General features: G+C 42.1%; 1 protein-coding gene across 3 annotated transcripts in view; it reads right to left on the bottom strand.

The window, feature by feature from the left end:
- The window catches only part of PAK3 (p21 (RAC1) activated kinase 3), a 415,175-nt gene that overhangs the window by 270,754 nt on the left and 119,218 nt on the right, over nucleotides 1–25,203 (bottom strand). Inside the window, exon 3 of one of the 3 annotated variants that reach the window (XM_074324352.1) lies at nucleotides 23,085–23,241. The exons of the other annotated variants lie outside the window; for them this stretch is intronic. The gene's annotated coding sequence lies outside the window, so the exon portion shown is untranslated. The remainder of the gene's footprint in view (nucleotides 1–23,084; nucleotides 23,242–25,203) is intronic. 3 annotated transcript variants of the gene reach the window in all.

Raw genomic sequence — 25,203 nt, 5'->3', positions numbered from 1 at the left:
GGTGCTAATAACACCAAGATAGCCATTTCTATTCCCACATGGGCCACTGTGAGCTGCACTCTCCTTAAGAAATAAAACAAAACAAAAAACAAAAAAAAAATGTCATAAACACAGACAACAGTTTAGTGGTTACGAGGGAAAGTGGGGGTATGGTAGAAGAGGGTAAAGGGGGTCAAATATATGGTGATGAAAGGAGAACTGACTGGGTAGTGAACACATAATGCACTATATAGATGATGTATTACACAATTGTGCACTCGAAACCAAAACCTATATAGTATTGTTGACCAAGACCCAGGACAAAATTAGTTCTAGGTTTGGTTTCTGCAGCAGCTAAGAGTCTTGGGCTACTTGTCACCTTGTTCTCTGAATCTCTGTTTTATAGACTTCTCCCTCCCCTTCCCTGCTACCAGGTTTGCTTTGTAGGGTCTAGACACACACACATAGGACAAATAAGCCCTTCAATTGAAACAAAACCCTCATTGTCATGTCGTCATTAGGGACCCTATTATATACTCTGCACAAGTCCTGATACTGGCTGATGCCAATCTGCCAAGGGAAGCAGAACAATCAGTCTTTGACAGACCCTTGGCTCCCATCAGGGGTTCAGGAGGAAGCCCAGTATAGAGGATTAGACATTGCTTACTGACAGAGCGAGAGGGTAGGATAACAATCTGAGATTGTTGCCAACAGCTCCTTCTGAGCTGAGGAGCTGGGCCTAGAGGTCTAAAGACCTCATCCCAGCTTTGCTACTAACTCAGATGAGCTCTTTCATTTTGCCAAGCTACACATTGGCAATAAATAAAAGTATAACCGCATTTCAACTGATAATAATTAGCCAGATTTACAAAATGCTTTATGTGTTTGGGTGACATTGTTGCTGCTGACTGCATTGTTTCTGGTGTTTGATGGATCAAAATGTGCATTTATATTGGGAAAGCAAAATAGTGGTGATGACTTTATAGCCAGGCTTTTTGTCCAACAGGTGTCAGTTATTCTGAGGCATTCTCCATTGCTTATCTTGAGTCCCTGTTAGTGGTGAGGAGCATATGTGATGAGGCTGACGTCAGAAAGGATAACAATACCTCTTCACAGCCAATGCTTGGGGCCCATTGCCTGGGAAAAAATACAGAAGATTGTTCAAGGGAGGGAGTGAACTGCGGGGAAGAAGCTGGGGTCATCAGAGATTATTATAATTCACACTTTCCAGTTGTACTTCCTGGGAGCTACGAGATGTGATAAACAGATCCCCTGAAATAAGGATTTCCTCTATCTTTCAGTTGCTTTGTACTCCTCAAGAATCCCACACCCATTACTTTAAACTCTCATCTCTATTTTGATAATATCCTCAATCTCTATCTCCTCCTCAGCCCTTCCTGCAGAATCCTAGACCCACACTGAAAGTCTCTGCATGAAACCTCAGGGGATGAGTTAAAAATCATATGTTCCAAACCAAACCTGTTATCCTCACTTCACCCACCAGCACTTCTTCTCCCAAGCTTCCTGCTTTGTTTTGATGGTATGAAATTATGGAATCACCATTTACCTGTTTCTTCCACTCCTATAACTTCCAGACAACAAGTTGTACTGATCCGTTCCTTCATTTCTTTTCTTATGATTAATGAATGGATAATTACTTATTGCTTAATTGATTTGTGGTCCCAGTTTTGATACTCTGTAAAGAAATAGTGACCTAGAAAGAGTTGTCCAGTGTTTCCTGTGTTAAATAACCTTAGATGAAATCTGGGTGGGTCTGGTCTAATATTGCTTTTTTTCCTACTTTTTGCTTCCTACTACCACCAATCTAATTTAAAGCTTCATTGCCTATTGTCTGTGTTACTGCAGCCACCACTCTGTTGCCAATTAATTTATTCAACATTCATTCAACACATATTTATTGTGTCTACTACATGCCAGACACTATTTCAGGCACAGGAATACAATGGCAAATGAGACAGAAAAGGTTTCTGTTCTTATGGTGCTTATATTCTACTTTGGGAGGTCAGTAAACACTTAAAGAAGAAGATAATTTGGTAAATACTATGAAAAAATTAAAGCAAGTTGATGTATTAGAAAGTGATGGCAGGGAAGGGAGGCTTCTTTAGGTGGTCAAGACAGGTCTTTCTGAGAAGGTGACATTTGTGCTGAGATCTAAATGACAAGAAGAAACCTGTCACACGTAAAGAACATTCCAAGAAGAAAAAAAGAGTTGGTGCAGAGGTCCTAATTAGCTTGTTTACAGAACAGAAAAGAGTGAGACTGAAATACAGTAAGCAAGAGGGAGTGTGGCACAAGATGATATGCTGAAGAAACACACAGGGACCAGGTCCTATAGGGACCTTTGTAGGCCATAGGAAAGAGTTTGGATTTTTTTTTTTTTGTAAGTTCAATGAGAAGCTATTGTATGGTTTCAGGCAAATGAATGACATGATCTGGCTGACATTTTTAAAAGTTCACTATGGAGACTCTGTGGAGAATTAATTAGAGACCTTATAATTAATAATTATATATGAGCAAAAATAGAAGTGGGAAGACCAGTTAGGAGACTATTACAGTAGTCTTGGCAAGAGATGACTGTGGCTTAGACCAAGATGAGAACAGTGGAGATAGAATAGATACTTTTAAAAAATGTTTTGGAGGTGGAGCCAATAGGATTTTTTGATCAACAGATGAATAGGATGTGTTGGGGGAGAGAAAGTAAGATCAAAAATGAAACGGGTTTTGGTCTTGGACAAATGGCATCATTGACTTAGATGAGAAAACCTGAGGTAGGAACAGTATGGTGTGGGCAGGGGAGGTGCATGCATCATGAGAATTTGGAGGGCCATGACAAGAGTTTGAGATGCTATTAGGCCTCTAAATAGAGATGTAAGGTTATAGCAGGATACATGAGTCTAAAGCTCAATGGAGAGGTGAGCTAAAAATATAAATGTGAGTATCATCAGCTTGTAGACAATTTTCAAAACTATGAAACTGAATAAAATCATTTTAAGAGAGAGTACTGATAGAGAGGACCTAGAGCTGAGCTGTGGGGTGTTCCAACAGTTAGAGATGAGGTAGAGAAGAAATAGCTAGCAAGGTAGACTGAGACAGAATGGTTGGAGAGATATGAGGAAAACTGGAGAGTATGGGGCTGTGAAAATCAAAAGACGGGTGTTGCAAAAAGAGGGTGGAGAAACAACTATTGAATGTGACTCCATGTAGGTCATTGGTGACTCTGACATGAGTATTGACCGTAACATACCTGGGGGTAGAAGCCTGTCTAGAGCAAATTGAGAAGACAATTATTAATATAAGTGAGGAAGTAGAAACAAGAGTATAGATACCTCCCTTCCCCCCTAAAATTTCACTATTAGGGCAGTAGAGAAATGGGAAAGAGGCTGACAGGCAGTGTGGAGTCAAATGGGGGTTTTCATTTGTTTGTTTTTTGAAAGCAGTAGGCTACCATTACATATCTGTGGAGAGAGAAATATTGATGAAACAGAAGAGAAAGATACCATTGCAAGACAGAAGTCCTTCAGGTGGCCTGAGGAGATGGCATGTCCTGTATTCTGCTGTCAGAGTACCTTCTTAAAAAAAAATAACCTATTGGGATGACAATTGTTAGTAAAATTACATAGATTCCAGGTGTACAATTCTGTATTACATCATCTATAAATCCCATTGTGTGTTCACCACCCAGAGTCAGTTCTCCTTCCATCACCATATATTTGATCCCCCTTACCCTCATCTCCCACCCCCACCCCCCTTACCCTCTGGTAACCCAGAGTGCCTTCTAAAAGGGCAGTTTTGCTGATGAAATTCCTCTGCTCAAAATTCCCCATGGCTCTCCACTGCCTACAACATAAACCTAACTTTCTAGATTAGCATTTAAGCCCAGCCCAAACCAAACTTTCCAGCCTTTTTATCCCTCAGCAAGTCCCCCCGTGTATTCTGTGTGAAAGCCAACACAAGCTACTCCCTGGTACCTTCATACTCTGCATGTTCTCATCTCCAGAGCCTTGTTGGTGCCCTTTGCCCTAAGTTCTTCAGTGCCTTTCCTGATGCTCCGGCAAGAAATGATCCTTCCCTTCCCTCGCACCTACAACACTTTACAATTCTTAGGCCCAAACAAAAACTACAACCATTAACAGAGTTTGAGCTTATAAAGGAGATGAGTATGTTTTAATTTAGCCTCATAATTAACACTGTCCTGTCTTATAACATGTTGAGTTTGAGTATGTGTCTTATCTTTCCCACTAAATGATCAACTCTCTGAGGTCAGTGACTAGACTTAGTCCTATGTGTACCTCCAAAATGACACAAAGTATGTATTCACTAAATGTTGTAGAGTGATGAAATAATGCTGTATCTTCCTCTAGTCACATGTATATCTCCCTTAATGCAGTAAAGATGTTTCTGAAAGTTGAAAAGCATCCTGATTTATGTAAATTAATTCTTTATGGTATTCACCACAAAGGCTCTCAGTTTTAAGGAGGCCTGTCTCTCATCCATGAGGGAGTATTTAGCTCCCACCCCCTGTACAGCCAGGTGCTGTGGGATATGTGCACTATAGGGCAGAGTCATGTGTTATGCCCTAGCATGTTGACAGCTAATATATGATGTATATGGAATTGCAGTATTACCCTAGTTCTGCTGCATTAAGGGTTATTAACACCTGGAGAGTGCATATGGGAAAGAGAGGGGAATAGATTACTCATAATATCTAATATTTGTAACGTTAAATAGTACTCCATAGCATTTATTATGTGCCAGTACTATTCTAAATGCTTTTCATATATTATCTCATTTTTCCTTACAAAACCCCTATGAAGAGGTATTATCCATGTTTTCAGTTACAGATGTGGAAACTGAGGGACACAGAGGTTAAATGACTTGCCGAATTCACACAGGTGGCAAGTTGTTGGACTGAGATTTAGAATTCTCCACCCCATCTGTACTCTGACTCTATAGTGCCACACATGCAATTATACAATATTTTGTACCTTTCTAAACTGCCTAATCAATATCACTGTATCCTCACAACAATATTGTGTGATAAGCTGAGCAGAGATTATGTGGCCATTTTACGGAGGGATAAACTGAAACCCAGTAAAGGGAAATGGCTCATTTCAAGTCATATGTTTGTTTGACCACAGGCTCCTTACTCTTCCTCGAGTAATCCCTCCCTTACACAGTACCACCTCATCTATTGCAGGGAAAACAAGTCAGCCTCCCACTCTTTAGGGTTGAGTCAGTTTGACCCTTCCTTTTGTTGACAGTGAATGAATACAATTCATGCATGTGAAACACCCAGAGTGATGTAAGCACTCAGAAAATGATAGTTCCATTCTTGCCTTTCTCTGTATCAGCTCCATGCAGCTCTGTATGCCCATCATCAGTCAAGACTCTTTTCTGGACCCCAGTTGAGCAAGTCAGCTAGGGTGGCCCTTGTTAACCATAAGAGATGAGGTTACAGCATGAAACTTAGATCAGTAAATGAGAAGGCTGTTACCTCAGCTTAGTGGCATGGGATTGGCAGAAACAAAAGCTCAGAAGCAGGGTCAAATAAAGGTGAATAGTGTTGAAAAGTTTCTGTCCACTGGAGCCCCAGACCATCATTACCAATGTAAAACTGAGAGTCACCCACTCTCCCTATAGCCTAGCTCAGTTCTGGCCTATGAAAACAGGAGGTGGGATTGGCTATTGAGGCAGGTGCCTAGGCAGTCTTGAAACCATAACTTCTTAGAGAAAAATAAATGTTTCTCATTACAATAGAGCCTCTATGACTAGAGGTATGTCACTAGGCATGACAACTGGCAAGATATGTGGCCCTGTGGCCCTTACTTAACAGAATACATCTAACTTCTGTTTAGTGAATCCAACTTTCCAATCATTTTCCTTTCTCAAATTTCCAGTTATCTTCCTTCTCATTATCCTGGAAAAACATCAGACATTGAATGCAATCACATCACACTTAGGGGGATAGCAAGATTATATAATGTAATCCTGGCAACCTGGCAGTATCTACCCATAACATATTGGGAAGTGTTAGCAGTGTGGTTCTCCTTTTCACTAGTGTCAAACCACCTTAGTACTTTCAAACTGACATTCAGTGTAATTTTGTATACATTTTGGGCACTTTCCCCATGCTCGTTGGCCTCTTTCCAGACACCTGTGCCTGATTTTACCTGTAGCATTTGCTACAGTGCCTAAACTCTAAGATGGAAGACAATTTTATTGGGGAGAGGAAAGATGGAAAAGTCTGGGGAGGTCTGTGACTAGGGTGTCAGTCCACTAGGCTTCCCTAGCAAAGGCTATATAAACCACTGCTAGTTTTCATGTCATATGTCATAGCCTGAATCCTCCATCTCCCAGACATTTCTAAGTCTCCTACGCCAGCCCCTGAAAAAGGTACAATCTCAGTGATCCAGTTTATGTTGGAAATGCCAAAATGGCAGATTTTCTTGGAGTTTTTGTTCCACTAACCTACTTAAACACATTCCCAGATCAAATTATGGTAGTCACAGATGACAGCACAGATGGAGAAACTAATACATGTGTGTAAAAGCATCCCAGAACTCTGGTATGTAGGTTCTTCAGAGCTACACCTAAGGGACTACTACTGCAAGGAGAGAGATAATGGTAGATGGGGAGGAGCAGAGACCTTGTTCATCAGCAGCAGTAGTCAGGCCACCTTGGTAGTCACGGTACCAAGAGGTACCCATATATTTGCCAATGATCAGACCTCACTGCCACACTTATCTCCATATTTCTAAAGCAACATCCAGGGTGTGATCAGCGCACTTAGTTAGAAAAAAAGGAAAGGGCCAGGAACCTTGACACCACTGCTTTGGAAAAGATTCCAACCCTTTTTCTAGGGTTTCCTACACAAAGCAGGGTGGTCAAAAACCAAATTAAGAAAGCACATCTTGGTCTTGGAGAATGTTGCTAGTAGCAGCCAATGAGGGAAGGTAGATAGAAGGAATAACAGCAACAACCAATGGCCATCCTGCCTGCAGTTGGAAAGAGAAGTGGTAGAACTTTGGGGAATAATACTCCGTCATTTGGTAATGTGATAGTGACAAAGTATAGGGCAAGGGATACATGATGGAAGTTTAGGTTCTCCTTCAGACCCATCACTAATTCACTGTGTGGCCCTGGGCAAGTAAGTTCAAGAAGTTTCCTCATCTATAAAGTATACTCCTATACAGTTCTGGCTTCTCAGTCTACCTGTCTATTACTAAGCATGATGACAGAATCACATGCAGTATACTTTGTTTTTTTTATAGTTGTTGAAACAGACAAAAATCTCTGGACAAATATTTTTTTTTTTAATCTTCTTGAAATCAGTAAAAAATTAACAAGGAGGCAAGTACTATAGGCCAAAACTGAAGTGATAATGGGAATGTAGAGATCTGAGTAAGAATGGAGGTTGTTTCTTTTGCCCCAAGGACATTTTTCAATGTCAGCAAATTGCAATTTTCATGTTGAAAGCCTGGTGGGTCAAAAGAAACAGAAATCAAAGCCCAGAACCAATAGAAGGTGAGATATCTGGTAGGAAATTCTTCTCCAAAGAAATCTAGGGTTCCAAGTGACTATACTTGCAGGAAAGAGTGAACTACACATGAATATTGTGGACTTCCAGCCTGAGTTTATATTGTCAAGGAAAGCTTAAGTCATAAAATAAAATTGTCTCAGACTATCAGTGCCCCAGGATCCTGGCCAAAGCAAACATAAATTCTCTACATGAAGAAATATAACTTTTAAAAAAAAGAAAAAAAGGAAAAGCACATAGATTACAATATACAACTTTTAAAACTAAAAAAATAAATAAATAAATATATAACTTTATCCTGGGTGACAAATTGTCCCTATGAATAATTTTTCAAGTACAACTGGCATATAAAGATAACCAGATACACAAGGGAATAAGGTACTGTGTCCAGGATACTGCAGAAAAAGCAAATTAATAGAACCAGACCCTCAAATACTTCAGATATTGGACATATCAGAGACAGACAATAAAATTATACTGCATTTATAGAAATGGAGTTAAACTGTACTAAGCTCCTGATATTATCCATGAGCAGGGTAAAAATATGATAAAAAAAACTATAACAGGTTAAGTATATATGCTCTAATTTTTAGGTAACAACTAAATGAACATAAATGGTATTTATCTTCCAAACTAGTAGGGGGAGAGATAAAATGATAAAAAATAAAATCGATGCCAAAGAAGGCAAGAAAGGAGATGATAAGAAAGAGAAGCATATGTGGGAAGCAAAATAAAAATTGGTAAATAATCACAATGGATAATGTAGATGGAAATACTAGGTAAAAGTTGACAATGTTTAACAAATGAAACACATTATTGTGATTTGGAAACCTTAATAGCAGTAAGCACAGAAGCATCTTCTTACTTTCAGTGTTTATTCTTAAATATTCATCAATTTCTACTGCCTGGTTTACTTGTGAGTGGGGTATGGGGTGATGGAGCAGCTATTCACTTGAGGAAACCATGACTGATTCAAAAGAAATCAGAACATGGGGACAAAATGGACATAAAATAGTTGCAGTGTTTCCTTTATGTCCAATTTGCTGAGACCTGTGGAATCAGCAGTTGAGAGCATACACATGGGCACAGTCCATGGGGCCTGGGCAAGGCCTGAGCAAAGGCAAACAGAAGACAAAATAAAAACTACTACAGATATGACAATTGGTTGCTTGGATACTTGACCACTCAGTGATTTGACCTGCAATGGATTTACTTGTATAGAACTGGATTTTAGCATAATAATCTAGACCCATTTGATACGTATTTGCTATATGTGGGTTTCCCCTGTCTATTGTTCCAAAGACTTGGGGAGCAGCATATGGGAATGAGAATGGTTATCAGGGCTGGCTTCATGGTTGTACAACATTTTCAGTTGCCCAGGACCCCATACTCAGAAGAACTCCATGTGTAGTTTAAGGCTCTACTCTCACTGTCTTGAAATTCTTAATTTTTTAACCAGAGACCCCACATTTCTATTTTCCACCAGACCCTTCAAATTATATAGCCAGCCCTGAGAGCTAGAGTGGTAAGTGGACAGCAGCAGATGAAGATAAGGCCAATGGCCACTCATTGAGTTTTGCAAACCTAATGGCTCCTGAAGGCTCACAGCCAGAGGCTAAATGAATGCCCCAGAAGCACCACATGCAGCTTGAGATGTGTTGAGTGGAAGTGGTGATTAAGGTACCAGGGCATCCATCAGGAACTATTTGAGGGCTATTTTAACAATACCACATATTTATTCAGCATTTACTATATACCAGGCACTGAGTAAACTTTTTGCACATATTGTCAAATTAATTCCAAATTATAAGCAGGGTACTGTACTAGGTGCTGTGGGAAAACCAGAAATTCCTTTTTAAATCCCCTTTCAGGCAGGGGCTTACTGTCTAGTTAGATAGAGAAACGTAAGCAGTTGTAAAACAACTGAAAATGTAGCATGTGTTTAAATGCCAAATTCATGATGGGTCAGAGCAATAACGCAATTGAAATTCAGAGAAGGGGAGTTAATTGAGTCGGGGTGGTCAGAGAAAGTTTCTTGAAGAAACTGAGACTTAACATGGGTCTTAAAGTAAAGGTAAGTCCTGGATACAAGAGGGAGGGTGTGGGGGCAGAGCCCCAGAAAGTAGTTTCCAGGCTCTCAGCCTCACATAGACAGGTGCTGGCTCAGGTAGTAAATGGCCATCAGCTGTGGCTAGTTGCCCGTCAGCTGTAACCAGTGAGCCATTGGCCACTAATATAACTGCTGTGGCTGTGCTAGCAAAGGGAGAGGAATGGGGGCTAGCAAGAAGATGGTGGCTGGGCTGGCAAGCGTGGATGGCGGTTTGTGGACAGTGTGGATCCAGCCTCCAATGAGAGTATAGCGCCGCCAGAGAGAATATAGTGGTATGACTCCCCTACCTATGGCTCCGTGCATGTTCCTTTTTGGCCTCACCATGTCCTGCGTTCTTGTGTGGGGAGCGGGACCAGAGACCCCCAAGGCTGCCCCGCATGACAAATGGCGCAGCGAGCAGGGTCTCCTGCACGACAGAGGGTTTCAGGAACTCTGAGCAAGGAGACTGGTATGGGAGAAACAGGGGAAATAGAAACCCCCTAAGTATGATAGGAATGGAGGTAGAATGAGGTTGAACAATCTTATTGAACTAAAAGGTGCATAGGGTAGTGTCATGCAGGGTGTCATGCAGGGTCTCTGGTCCCACTCCCCACATAAGAACGCAGGACATGGTGAGGTGAAAAAAGAACACACACAGAGCCATAGAGAGGGGAGTTGTACCACTATATTCTCGCTGGTGGCATCTGCCTCTCTGCAATCCGCAATACTCACTCTGCCCTTGCTAGCCCACATTTGCTGCTAGCTTAGCCATGGCAGTTATATTAGTGTCTAATGGCTAACCGGTAACAGCTGATGGCGAACTAGCCACAACTGATGGCCATCTACTACTTGAGTGAGCACCTTTCCACATGAGGGTGAGAGCCTAGAAACTGCACTCCTGGCTCTGTCCCCACACTTCACCCCTACAGGGTGTGGGGACAGAGCCCCAGAAAACAGTTTCCAGGCTCTCAGCCTCACATAGACAGGTGCTGGCTCAGGTAGTAAATGGCCATCAACTGTGATTGGATGGCCATTAGCTGTGGCTAGTTGGCCGTCAGCTGTAACCAGTGAGCCATTGGCCACTAATATAACTGCCGTGGCTCCACTAGGAGAAAAAAATGGGGGCTAGCAAGAAAATGGTGGCTGGCAAGTGCGGATTGCAGTTAGCATGGTGGAGTGTGGATTGCGGATTTCAGAGAAGTGGATGGGAGGTTGCGGATAGTGTGGCTCCTGCTTCATGTGTCTCCAACCCAGCCGCCAGGGAGACCTACAGTGGTATAACTCCCCTATCTGTGGCTCCGTGGGTGTTCCTTTTGGCCTCACCATGTCCTGTGTTCTTATGTGGGGAGCGGGAGCTGAGACCCTCCATGGCACCCTGCATGACAGCTACTCTCTCTGGACACAGCCAGACTTTCTCACATATTCTCGATGGCGGCCAGTTGAGACACAAAAGCAAACATCCGCTAGTTCCACTACATGGAGGTACGTTCCCAAGCAAACAGTCAAGCGGTCCACTAAATTAGGGATGGAACTCATTCCCCATAGTCCACAGTCATTTGCCAGGGCTGTGTGTTAGCCTCACAACGTGTGCCCTCTCTGCAGGGCAAGGGCGCCAAGTCCTCCCCAACCTGGGGGTGAGCACCTCAGCAAGCACTTCCCAGCCCACAGGGCCACAATGACCTTCACTTTCTCTGTCCTGTGTTGTTTGGGGAATCATCCACATCTTCCCACCCCTCCACAGGGGTCCAGCTCTCCAGCAGCTGCTCCTCCTGGTCTTCCTGGGACTGAGAGTTCATATGCACAAACTGCTCCACTGCCCTTCGGAGAGCTTTGGTCGGTACTGTACCCTGCTTGCTGCGCCATGTGTCACGCAGGGTGGCATGTGGGGTCTCTAGTCCCGGTCCCCATATAAGAACGCAGGACATGGTGAGGCCAAAATGGAACACCCGCGGAGACACAGATAGGGGAGTCATACCACTATATTCTCGCTGGCGGCTGGTTTGGTGTCGTGCGGGGAAGCCTGCGGAGTCTCTGCTCCCGCTCACCATAGAAGAACGCAGGATATGGTGAGGCCAAAAAGGAACACCCACGGAGCCATAGGTAGGGGAGTCATACCACTACGGTCTCACTGGAGGCTGGGTTCACTGGACGTGTGACCTGCTGTCCCTTTTGTCTGCAACCCACCGACGACTCCCTTTCACTCTCCTCTCTCCCGTAGCCGCAGGAGTTATATTAGCGGCTAATTGGCTAACTGGCTACAGCTGACGGCCAATCAGCCACAGCTGACGGCCATCTACTACCCGAGCCAGCACTCCTCCACGTGAGGCCGAGAGCCTGTAAACTAATTTCTGGGGCTCTGTCCCCACAGTTGGAGACACAGGAAGCAGGAACCACACTATCTGCAACCTGCCGTCCACTTCTCTCTGCCAACCAACCTCACTTGCTAGCTGCAATCCATTGTGCTAACTGTAATCCGCTCTTGCTAGCCCAGCCACCATCTTCTTGTTAGCCCCCATTTGCCACTAGTGTAGCCATGGCAGTTATATTAGTGGCTAATGGCTAATGGGTAACAGCTGATGGCCAACTAGCCACAGCTGATGGCCATCTACTTGAGTGAGCACCTTTCCACGTGAGGGTGAGAGCCTGGAAACTGCACTCCTGACTCTGTACCCACAGGTAGGGTGAGGGAAGCAACAAGAGCTTCTAGAACAAGGAAGGTGTGGAAGGCCTCAAATACCAAGATTTAGACTTTATCTCTAGATAGTGGGGGAAAGCTGCAAAGGTTTTGAGCAGCAGAGGAGTTGCAGGATGAAGAGGTATTGGAAGAAGCTGAATCTAGTGGTAAAGACGGGATATTGGATGAGACAAGTGGTTCTGGAGCTCCCAGGGGAGAATTCTAACTCCCTATAAGGCCATCTGATTTAGTTGTGTCCCAAACATTCCCCCAGGACTGTCCCCAAGGGCTACCACCCAAGAGGACAAAATGAGAGCAATTCTGTACTCGCCAGACCTCTCTTTTCCACATCTCTTTCCAGCACAGGTCTGTCTGGACCCCAGCTCATTCCTTAGTGCCTATGGAAACACTAATAAGTGCCAAAGCATTGCCATAGAAACCACTGCTTCATCTTTCTCATGGAGTATTCTGCAGCAGAGAGGCTTCCTGCTCTGGGAAGCTTTTCACAATGTCATGTGGGGCGGCCAACGGGGTCTCTAGTCCTGCTCCCCACATAAGAAGAAAAGATGATATAGGAACATTTGTGACAACATGGATGGATCTTGAGAGAATAATGCTGAGCGAAACAAGTCAGACAGAAAAAGCAGAGAACCATGTGATTTCACTGATATGTGGTATATAAACCAAAAACAACAAAAGAACAAGACAAACAAATGAGAAACAGAAACTCATAGACACAGACAATAGTTTAGTGGTTGCCAGAGGGTAAGGGGGGCGGGGGGTGGGGGGTGGGAGATGAGGGTAAGGGGGACCGAATATATGGTGATGGAAGGAGAACTGACTCTGGGTGATGAACACACAATGGGATTTATAGATGATGTAATACAGAATTGTACACCTGAAATCTATGTAATTTTACTAACAATTGTCACCCCAATAAATTTAATAAAATAAAATTAAAAAAAAAAAAAAGAATGCAGGATATGGTGAGGCCAAAAAGGAACACCCACAGATCCATAGATAGGGGAGTCATACCACTATAGTCTCACTGGTGGCACTATAGTCTCACTGGAGGCTGGAGTCACAATCCACAACCTGCCGTCCGCTTCTCAGCCTGCCACCCAACTGACCGACTCGACTCCAGACTCGACTCACTAGTGTAGCTGCGGCAGTTATGTTAGTGGCTAATTGGCTAACTGGTTACAGCTGACGGCCAACTAGCCACAGCTGACAGCCATCTACTACCTGAGCCAGCACCCGTCCACATGGGGCTGAGAGCCTGGAAACTGCTCTCTGGGACTCTGTCCCCACACACAAATATTTGAAGAAAGTGACAAATGCATCAGCCAGGAGTGTACGACTGACCGGTGGGGTGGGAGGCTGGGAGGAAGGGGCTGTATCATGATACAGGGTCCATAGGGAACAAACTCAGCTGTGGGGTCACTGGAAAACAATTACCTTCTAAAATCACAGTGCCTTTAGTTAATAGGCTGGGCTCCTAACCATGTTTTGCCTCTTTTCAGTATCGCTGGGTTATTCTCTAGGGCCTGATGGTCTCAATCCCAACCACCGTCTCAGGAACCCAACAGTGACACTCTGTACTTCCTTATGGTACAGCTCAGAATGATAGGATGAAAGCTGGTAGAATCACACGAAACACAACAGGGCTGAGAGTTGTAGAAGGGAAAACACCCATATTGATAATTACCAGAAATAAATCAGTTTATTCTGCACAGGGCACTGCACTAAGCACTTTATTGGGGTTTCCTCATTTAATTCTCACAATATTGTTTGAGGTTGGTGCTGAGACTCAAGTGGCTAAATGATTTACCCAGATTCTCACAGGGAATACATCATAGAGCTGGCGGTGTGAAACATGATTTTTCGTACATTCTTAACCACTCTGTAACATTGCTTTTGTTTTCTCTTTTTAATTATGCTTTTTATTGTGAAATATTGTATGCATTAAAAAGCACATGAAAATGTACATGTATTTTCTTAAATAGTTATATTTATCTGTGTGGGGACAGAGCCCCAGAGAGTAGTTTACAGGCTCTCGGCCTCACGTGAAGGGGTGCTGGCTCGGGTGGTGAATGGCCGTCGGCTGTGGCCGGTTAGCCAATTGGCCGCTGGTATAACTGCTGCAACTATGGAGGGCAAAGGAGAGCGGAAGAGGAGGGCTGAGGAGAACGGAAGAAGAGAGCCGAGAGAGAGGAACAGAGTCGAGAGAGTGGAGGAGAGTCGTCGGTCGGTCGGTTGGCGGAAAAGCGGACGGCAGGTCGGCGTCCGGTGGGCCCAGCCTCCAGTGAGACCATAGTGGTATGACTCTCCTACCTATGGCTCCGTGGGTGTTCCTTTTTGGCCTCACCGTATCCTGCATTCTTGTGTGGGGAGTGGGAGCAGAGACCCTGCAGGCCGCCCCACCTGAAAGATGGCACGGCGAGAAGGCCTCCGCGCATGACAAATGGCGCAGCGAGCAGGGTCTCCCGCACGACAATCTGCTTCCAGTAATTGATCCAAAATGATGATGATGATGATGGATGATAAGAGTTCACATTTACGAGGCACTTGGTTTTTGCCAAGAAGAAGGCTAAGTACTTTACCTACATTCCAGCTTATGTAATTCTCACAAGAGCCCAATAAATCAGTGACATTTCTTATCATCTCTATTTTAGAGAAGAGGAAATCAAGCCTTGGAAAGGTTAAGTAACTCATCTAGTGGAATTTGGCGAAGCAGAGTCATGAACCCAGGTCTCTGATTGCAAGGCCATATTGCCATGTGCAGTCACTGAGTGGCATTGTTTCTAGACCTAGGTTGAGTCTTCCAATGTATGCAAACCTCCAACTTCCACAACTCTACTGGTGTCTTGGAGATATTTTTTACTATACCTGCTTTTCCTGGAGTGGTTAAGAACTTCCAGCAGCCCAGCCCTTCTCTAACAAGGATGTCCCTCGGGAGTCTCAGGGTCGGCAGGTGTGCCTCAGCCAAGACCCTAGGAATCATGTGCCTCAGAGGAACCCTTCTTAGCCACAGGGCACCCCATGGGCTTAGCTACATCGGATAAATTCATTCACCTATGTGCTCACACCTTGTTTTGCCTTCCTAGTTCAGATTTCAGCCTAGTTCAGGGCAGGGTACACTAACACTCCCTCTCAAATCACTCAAGAAGCCACATCTATGTGGGTTGCAGTGTAGTCTGGTTCTCCAAGTGATAAATCATCTCTTTCCCAGTTTGCACACTGCCCTTTGTCTGCATTCTCTATTAAAGTATCAGCCTGGTGTGCCAAGCTCAGAGTAATGCTTGCTCTCTCTCTCTCTCTCTCTCTCTCTCTCTCTCTCTCTCTCTCTCTCTCCTCATCATTGAGAAACCTCACCTGGAAGCATACTTCTTCTGGTCTTTAGTGAGTGTCATGTGGATGAATGGATGCTACTTTCTGCCCAAATAAGAGGCTAAATAAAGCCAAATGGCAAATGCAGAAAAAGCTAGATCAGATATAAAACTGACAAAGTGAGGCATCAGTTTTATGAGATGATAATTCCTCTTCATTAATAGCTACAGGAACCTTACAAATGGGAAGACTGTAAATCAGCAAACAACATCCAGCACATTAATGAAACAGTTTCAACAAAAGCCTCTTGTCAATCAAAGCTGTCCAGTATCTAACAAGGGGACACAAAGTAAAACTGGCTTTCAGAATATAGCTGCTTTGTGAGCACAGGAAGGATGGCTGGTTGAGCCTGCCCCTCATACCACTGAATTTCATGGATCAATTCAAAAATGGCATCCAAGGAAACAAACTTAAATGAAAGTGGCAGAGTGGAAAGAAAATTCCATGTTCTGGCTTAACCTGGGTTTATCATAGGTCTTCTTTACTAATGACTATGTGGGTGACCTTGGGAGGCACCTCATAGAACTTCTAATCATGAAGAGATGGTAAAAAGTCCATCTTGCCCAATCCTATTCTTTTTTTGTAACACTTTATTTATTTTGAGATTCAGTATTCTTTCATATGAATTTCAGGTGTACAGCATAGTGATTAGACATTTACATAACTTAAGAAGTAATTCCCCTGATTAGTCTAGTATCCACCTGGCACTATGCATAGTTATTACCATATTATTGACTATTAATATATTCTCTATGCTTTACTTTACATCCCATGACTATTTTGTAACTATCAATTTGTACTTCTTAATCCCTTCACCTTTTTCACTCTGCCTCCAACTGCCCTCCTATCTATCACCCCAATTAATATAGTTCTCATCTGACACCATACATAGTTATTACAACATTATTGACTATATTCCTTATGCTAGATCCTACATCCCCATGTGTAACACTACTGTGTAACAACCAATTTGTATTTCTTAATCTCTTCCCCTTTTTCACCCACCTCCAGCCCCCCTCCCATCTGGCAATCAAAAATATTATCTGTATCTATGAGTGTTTCTGTTTTATCTGTTTGTTTATTTTTTCTGTAGATTCTACATACATGCAAAATCACATTTAATCTGTCTTTCTCTGTCTGACATACTCCGTTTAGGACAATATCCTCCAGGTCTGTCTATGCTGCTACAGATGGCAAGAACCCATTCCTTCCATGGTCGAGCAATATTCCATTGTAAATATGTACCACCTCCTCTTTGTCCATTCTTCTATCAATGAACACCCAGGCTACCTCCACATCTTAGCCATTGTAAACAATGCTGCAGTGAACATGTGGATACACATATCACCTCCAAGTAGTGTTTCGGGTTTCTTCAGATAAATACCCAGATGTGGGATTACTGGGTCCTTCTTTGCTTTTGTTTTAAAGTATATTTTTTATGCATTAAGTATTGCTACACCAGCTATTTTGTTGTTGTTTTCATTTTCATGAAATATCTTTTCCCCATCCCCCTACTTTCAGTCTCTGTATACCCTTTGATCTGAAGTGATTCTCTTATAGAAAGCATATGTAAGGGTCTTGTTTTCTTATCCATTCAGCCACTCTTTTGATTGGGGAATTTAAGTTAATCCATTTACACTTAAAATAATTGTTGATAGATATGTAGCTATTGCCATTTTATTATCTATATTTTTGGTTTTCTTTGTTTTCTTCTTATTATTCTTTAAAAAAATCCCTCTAACATTTGTTGTAATACTGGTTTGGTGGTGATGAACTCCTTTAGCTTTTTCTTGTCTGGGAAGCACTTTATCTGTCCTTCAATTTTTGCTGGAAAGAGTAATCTTGGTCATAGATCCTTAATTTTCATCACTTTGAATATTTCCTGACAATACCTTCTGGCTTACAAAATTTCTGTTGAGAAATCAACTGACAGCCATATGGGAGCTCCCTTGTTGGTAAATAACTGCTTGCCTCTTGCTGCTTTTAAGATTCTCTCTTTGTATTTAACCTTTGGCATTTTAATTATGATGTGTCTTGGTGTGGGCCTGTTTCAGTTCAGCTTGCTTAGGCCTCTCTACAGTTCCTGGGCTTGTATATGTATTTCCTTCATCAGGTTAGGGAAGCTTTCCATTACCTTTTCTTCAAGTAGGTTTTCAATTCCTTTCTCTCTTCTCCTTCTGGTACCCCTATAACTTGAATATTGGTATGATTAATGTTGTCCCAGAAGCCCCTTAAACTCTCCTCAGTTTTTGGATTCTTTTTTTCTTTTTTTTTTAAATTAAATTTATTGGGGTGACAATTGTTAGTAAAATTACATAGATTTCAGGTGTACAATTCTGTATTACATCATCTATAAATCCCATTGTGTGTTCATCACCCAGAGTCAGTTCTCCTTCCATCACCATATATGTGATCCCCCTTACCTTCATCTCCCACCCCCACCCCCCACCCCCTTACCCTCTGGTAACCACTAAACTATTGTCTGTGTCTATGAGTTCTTTTTGCTGCTCTGATTGGGTGTTTTCTGCTACCTTATCTTCTAAGTTGCTAATTTGATCCTCTGCTTCATATAATCTACTGTTGATTCCCTGTAATGTATTCTTCATTTCAGTTATTGTAGTTTATATTTCTGACTAGTTCTTTTTTGTTTCCTATCTCCATTTTTATGTTTCCTATCTCTTTGCTGAAATTCTCCCTGAGAACACTAAGCATCCTAATAGCCAGTGTTTGGAACACTGCATCTGGTAGATCACTTGTCTCCATTTTGTTTAGTTCTTTTTCTAATGCTTTGTTCAGTTCTTTTATTTGGGACATGTTTCTTTGCCTCCCCATTTTAGCTGCCTTTCTGTGTTTGCTTCTATGTAGGGCTGCTATATCTCCCAGTCTTAGGAGAGTGGCCTTATGTAGTAGATGTCCTATAGGACCCAGTGACACAGTCTCCCTGGTCACCAGAGCCGAGTGACCCAGGTGTGCCCCTTGTATTCATTCTGTGTGCTCTCCTGAAGTAGTTGATCCTTAGTTGCTGTTTGCACTTCAATGGGAGGGATTGACCCTCAGGCTGATTGGTTATAAGGACTGACTATGACTACAGTGGATGAGCTGTGGTACAAGGGCTGACCATATAGAGCAGGGTTCACTTTAGTGGGTCTCTGGTGCTTGCCCAATCTGCCCTTTGGGTGTGTTGTTTTTGGAGGCAGCCAGGTGATGCTCCAGCTTGGTCCAAAGATGGCCACCAGATGTGCCCACTTGGGCACTCCTGGGAGGGAATACACTGCAGACCAAGTTTAGCCACAGCCTGTGCTCTGCCCAGGGCCACCTGGTATGAGTGACAAAGTAATCCACAAATGATCACCACCTGCACTGAGCTTAGAGGTGCCTCAAGAGGCCAATCTGTGAGCTGAGGCTGGCTGTCACTAGTGCCAGGCTTAGGGCTGCTCAGCCAGAGGTACAGAACATGCTGATGCTACATGCTGGTTGTTTTGGTTTTGTGAATCTTTGAGAGACTTTAGAAAAGTCCACAACATGAGCTAAAACAGGTTGTTTGCATGAAAAAATCCACTAGAAGCAGCTTTGGTGTGCCTGAAAGTTGGGTGGGACAGGGTCTCTGGGAATCACTAGGATGGAACAAAATGTGATAGCCAGTTTGATGGAGACTCAGATGTGGCATCTGCACACAGGGATGGGGGACAGTTCAACAAAGAAACATGATTTCCACAAGCTGCTCCCTTTGGGGGAAAGCTGCCCCTCCAGCCCTTGCCCAAAGGGCAGACAATTCAGCTTTTCTCTGTATGTCCCTGGCACTTTTTGAGCCACCGCTCCAGCGGTGGAGCTCACAGTGAGTCCGTCAGTGGAAAAGTCTGTGGGAGCTCTTTTTAACAGATGTGCCTCGGACGCCACTCGCCCTCCATCTCACTCAGCCACAATCTCCACTGGTGTTCACAACCAGAAGTTATGGAGACTTCTCTCCCTGGCACTGGAACCCTGGGCTGGAGAGCCTGGTGTAGGGCTGGAGAACCTGGTATGGGGCTAGGATCCCTCAATCCTCCAGGGGGTACTTCTGCAGATGAGATATACCTCCTGGTTTTTAATGGTCACACATATGTGGGGGACCAGCTCATTCCATGTCTCCGCCCCTCCTACCAGTCTCCAGGTGGCTTCTTCTGTATGTCTGCAGTTGTAGGGCTTCAGTTCAGCTAGACTTCGGGGGATTCTCAATGATCATTGTTCTCTAGTTTGGTTGTAATTGATGTTGTCCTGACAGGAGGTGAGCACAGCATTTACCTACTCTGCCATCTTGAACCGAAAACTCTTGTGTAATTCTCTTTTGATATATATTTAATACCTCCAGCCTCTACTGATATTCTGGGAGTGACAGAGAACTTGCTACCCATCAGAGCATTTCCTCCAACTTTTAGTGAACTTCCAATATTTTCAATTTTGTTATTTAAAAAGCCCTTATATTGTGCTTCATATATGTCAGATATTGATCTAAGCAAATCACAAATATTAAACTATTTAATCTTAATAACAACCATATTATGTAGGTACTATTATTATCCCCATGTTATAGTGAGGAAACTGAGTGTCAGAAAACCTAAGATACTCAAAGTCAGACAGCTAGCAAGTGTCTGAGTCAGGATTCTAACCCAGGCAATGTGGTTTTTTACTGAATCACTGCACTATGAAAAACTTTTATTGCGTTGAAACCTCTGTGTAACATGCACACCATTGGTCCTAATACTTACTCCTTCTGGAGTCCCATAGACCACATTATATATAACCTCAGAAAGGCCTTTTCCTAAGCACAATGCAGATTAGGACACTGCTACCATTGCTATAACAATGATAGGGCTAGTTACCATAGCCCAGCTGGGCACAGAATAGCAGGGCAGTTTACTATCAAAGCACCAGACCCACAAAGGAAAGGAACTCCTACAAAGTCAAATAGTGAGTTGATGAGAGAGTTTGAACTTGAATCAATGTCCATTATGATACAGTCCCTGACACTACCTCCATCCTTGCCTCCTGCTCCCAATAAATACATCATTATTATTGATATAATTGCAGCTACCATTCAATGAGTGCTTACCTATTCTGTGTCTGACGCTTTGCATACATTATCTCACTTGATCCTCAGAACCATTTCTACTCTGTGAGATAGGAAATACTATCATCTTTATTTTACAGAGATAGAAGTTGAGGCATAGGGAAGTCAAATAATTTGCAAATAGCCAAACAGCTGGTAAGTTTCAGTACTTGGATTTGAACCCAGATCTTTCTGTCACCAGAATCTGGGCTTTTAATGACTATGTTGCAGGCCTCTCCATTATATTCACAAGAAACCTAGGGCATCTTGGGAATCCCTTGTTGAAAGAGAGATTATTAGTGCTAAAGACCTATGAATACCTATAGATATCCTCTTCCTGTTGTAATCTGATAATTTTTTTAAATATTGGGAAAGAAGAATTTGAGAGAAAGAGAGAAAGAAGGGAGTTTGCCTCACAACTCAGGTGATAAGTCATGAGGCTATAACTGATGATGATGATTCTTGGGGAAGATTCATACTTGATTTATTTTTTCTTAGTACCTACTATATACCAGGCACTGTCCTAGGAACATAGTAGACCTGTGCTGTCTGTTACTTTACAGGCTTGATTTGTTTCTTGCCAGAGTTATGCTGACTTTCTGATTAAGGGAAAGAAAATATTCACTCTTCTTCAGTCCAAAACTGAAAAACTTGCTTTTCCTTGAGAGGAAAAAACCACAATACCAAGAAAAGACCAGTTTTTTTTTTTTTTTTTTTTTTTTTTTTAACAAGCAAGGAATGTGGGAAGATTTAAAAAGCCATCCACACCAAACCAATCACCAAATGGAAATCCTCTCAATTTCAAAACACTTGCAGGGAACCAACAACCTTCTAAAAAAAATCACCACAAATGTGACAGGGAGTTGATAGCATTTATATACAAAGACTTTACACATTTGTTAAGAAAAATACTAAGACTCTAATGGTTAAATGGGCAAAGGATACAAACACTTTGTAAACGAGAAAACTAAATGGCTATTAAATATGTGAAAATTATTCAATGTCACCTAGTAATAAAATACATAAAAATGAAGCAGTGGAAATTTTGCCCATCAAATAAACAATTTTTATAAAAAATAGAGGACTTAATGCTGGCAAGAGAATGTCCTATGCACACTCTTATACATGGCTAGTAGAAACTGGACAAGCTTTCTGTAAATAAATTTGTTAATACGTATATTAAGCCTGCATGTTTAGACCCTTTGACATATAATGGTTTGCTTTGGGCCTGAATGAGAAAGCAGCCATGGTTTGGGCCACCGGCCTTCCTACTTACTCAACAGACACTCAACACACTGCCATAGACAGTCAAACTTAGCTTTGTGTCTCTTGGTGTCTCATCTGGCCTCTGGTCTATGTCCACTGCCACCTCCTTCAGCAAGCCCCCTGCACTTAGTACACGTTCAAGAATGACTGCTTAGAGATCACTGAGCTGATGGGAATGGCAATAAAATATACAGATAGTAAGTATGGCCTTTGGTCAGGCTTTCCACTGACTAGCCATTTATCTTTAAGGAGTTTACTTACCACTCTGTTTATTTACTAACCTCTGACCTGTAATTTGGGGCTGGTTTCATTCACCTCTCAAGATGAGTTTGGAGAGAGGCTCTGCTATTTCCAAGCTGTTTGATTTTGAGAAATCTATCCTCTCTTGGAACTTCAATTTCCTCATATATTTAATACTTCCTTCACAGGGGTGAAGTGAAGATGGAATGAGATACTGCATGTAAAGAACTTGGCACTGTGCTCAACAAAGTAAGAATAATAATAAATAAGGTAGGCTAAAATGTAATATCTTGCACAGCATTTAAAATTCTATTTTAAAAGCATTTTCTACTTGTTTCTTCCTCTCTCTAGGAAAACCTGAAAACATATAGCTAATAATATCTCATAGTCATGACCACAACATCTGTCTGCTGCCACACCATACCACTTCCACCCCACTCTCATGTCAGGAGCCATTCAGTCCCCAGCATGACATTAGTTACAGTAAAGAACAACAGGTGGTTTGGGAAAATTCAGCCAACTGCTTACAATTCCCTCTGGGAATTGCAGTGGCTATTTTATGGTAAATAAACTGAGACTAAGAGCTTTGGACAAGTTCCTGCAGAGTGCAGGACATAAAACAAGAGGCAGAATCTGACCCTTGTTGACCACAACTACCTACATTAGCATAGCACTGAATGTGTTTCAGGATGCTTTCCTGATATCTCAGTTGAGCTTCCCAACAAGGCTATGAGGTCAGCAGGCAATATATTATCATTGCCATTGAGAAAACAAGGAAGTAAGGTTCAGAGGACAGCCTTACCTAAGGTCATATGGTGAATAGCAGCAGAGGTGAAATGAGAACCTAGGTCTCTTCTCTGGTAGTCTCGAGTTCCTTCCACTATACTACAGGTCTTGGCACAGCTGTCAAGGTCAATTTCAAGGAAGTGCAGTACTTCAGACAGTATACAGAGGTTGTCCTGTAAAAAATATAGATGAATGGTAACAGCAAGCACACCCTTTGGCCCCACTCTAATGTATGTGCCCTGACTTGGAAAATTACCAAAGGACTGAAACAGCAGCATCCATGGAGAAATAAAGAGGTTATCTAAAAGATCAGCCAAACAATCTCATGCAAAAATTGGATTTTATACATTGTTGAAGAGGGGGGAGTGGAGAAGTAATAACCATGTGATCATCAAAGTGTCTTTGTCCACAGCCTCTTGCTTATGGAAGGTGACCTGCATTTTTTGCTCTCAGGATCGATTTATTTTTTTTAAATCACGCCTGGGCTTCTTTCCCTTTATCTGTCTGTCTGTCTGTCTGTCTGTCTATCTATCTATCACCTATCTATCTTCTTTGGGAATATTTGAGCTCTCCAAGTAGGTTACTGTGACCATCTCCCAGGAAATAGGTTATCCTTCAGTTTTACTCTCTAGCTGTCATTCTCATAAAGAAAATATAGAAATAAAATGTAGGAGAGAAATGTGAAGTAAAAGTGTGTGTATACACTTGTATGTGTGTGTTTGTTTGTTTGTGTGTGTGTGTGTGCAGGGGGAGGAGAGATGAGAGTTTGAAATTAAAAGAAAGAGTACCAACCTCTGCTGAGGTGATAATGACACTGAAATACCCTAAGACATTATTGTGGAATTCTTTTTTAGAAGTATGTGCGTATGCCCCCCACACATGATTGCAAAATAATAAGAACAAAATTAGTAAGTCACATTTATTGAGATCTTACTATGTGCCAAATGTCCTACTAAATGTTCTATAAATGCTATTTTATGTATTCCTTACAACTCTGTGAGGTAGGTATCACCATCATTCCCATTTTACAGATGGGCAAATGGATGCTTAGAGTCAGCAACTAATTAGACAAAGGTCACATAGTTAATATCAGAGCTCAGATTGAAAGCAAAGATCCAGCTCAATTGCCTATGACTTACAAATTACACACCATTATCCTGAATGAATGCAGGTAGATGGAACGCTCAACCCAGAAAATGAGACAGTATTTTTTATTTGTTTTTTTTTTTTTAATTTTCATTAAAATATAGCTAACAAACAATATTATATTACGATCAGGTGTAAATCAAAGTTAATCAACATTCATATAACTAAAGAAGTGATCACCATGATAAGTCCAACAACCATCTGACATCATACCACACTATCACAATATTATTGACTATACGAGTTCTGAAAATTAAGTTTGCGAACTTGTTGCAACGATGTTGTTAACCTTTTTCAGATATCAGAGGGATTATTCATTATGAATTTGTACCAACTGGACAAACAGTTAACCAAGTTTACTATCTGCAAGTGCTGAAAAGACTGTGTGAAAAAGGTAGATGACCTGAACTTTTTGCCAACAATTTATGGCTCTGGCGTCATGACAATTCACCAGCTCACACGGCACTGTCTGTGAGGGAGTTTGTAGCCAGTAAACAAATAACTGTATTGCAACATCCTCACTACTCACCTGATCTGGCTCCCAATGACTTCTTTCTTTACCTGAAGATAAAGCAAATATTGAAAGGAAGATATTTTCATGACATTCAAGATACCAAGGGTAATACGACGACAGGTAATGGCTCTGATGGCCATTCCAGAAAGAGTTCCAATATTGCTTTGAAGTGTGGACTAGGCACTGGCATTAGTGCATAGCTTCCCAAGGGGAGTACTTCAAAGGTGAATTTAGTGATATTCAAAATGAGGTATGCAGCTCTTTTTCTAGGATGAGTTCTTCAATTTAATTGTCTGACCTGATATGGATGCAGATGTCCCCTTGAAGTAGCATTTTGGGTTGCTTCCAATAAATACCAAGAAGTGGGATCACTAGGTCCTTATTTGCTTCTTGTTATAGCCTTTCTTTTAAAGTCTATTTCTCTGCTATATGTATTGCTATGCCAGTATTTTGTTTGTTTTTTTCCACTTTCATT

Source organism: Rhinolophus sinicus, chromosome X (genome assembly GCF_036562045.2).
Source record: "Rhinolophus sinicus isolate RSC01 chromosome X, ASM3656204v1, whole genome shotgun sequence".
Taxonomy (NCBI): Eukaryota; Metazoa; Chordata; class Mammalia; order Chiroptera; family Rhinolophidae; genus Rhinolophus; species Rhinolophus sinicus.
The sequence above is the reverse complement of the archived record's forward strand: the minus strand, read 5'-3'. Positions and strand labels throughout refer to the sequence as shown.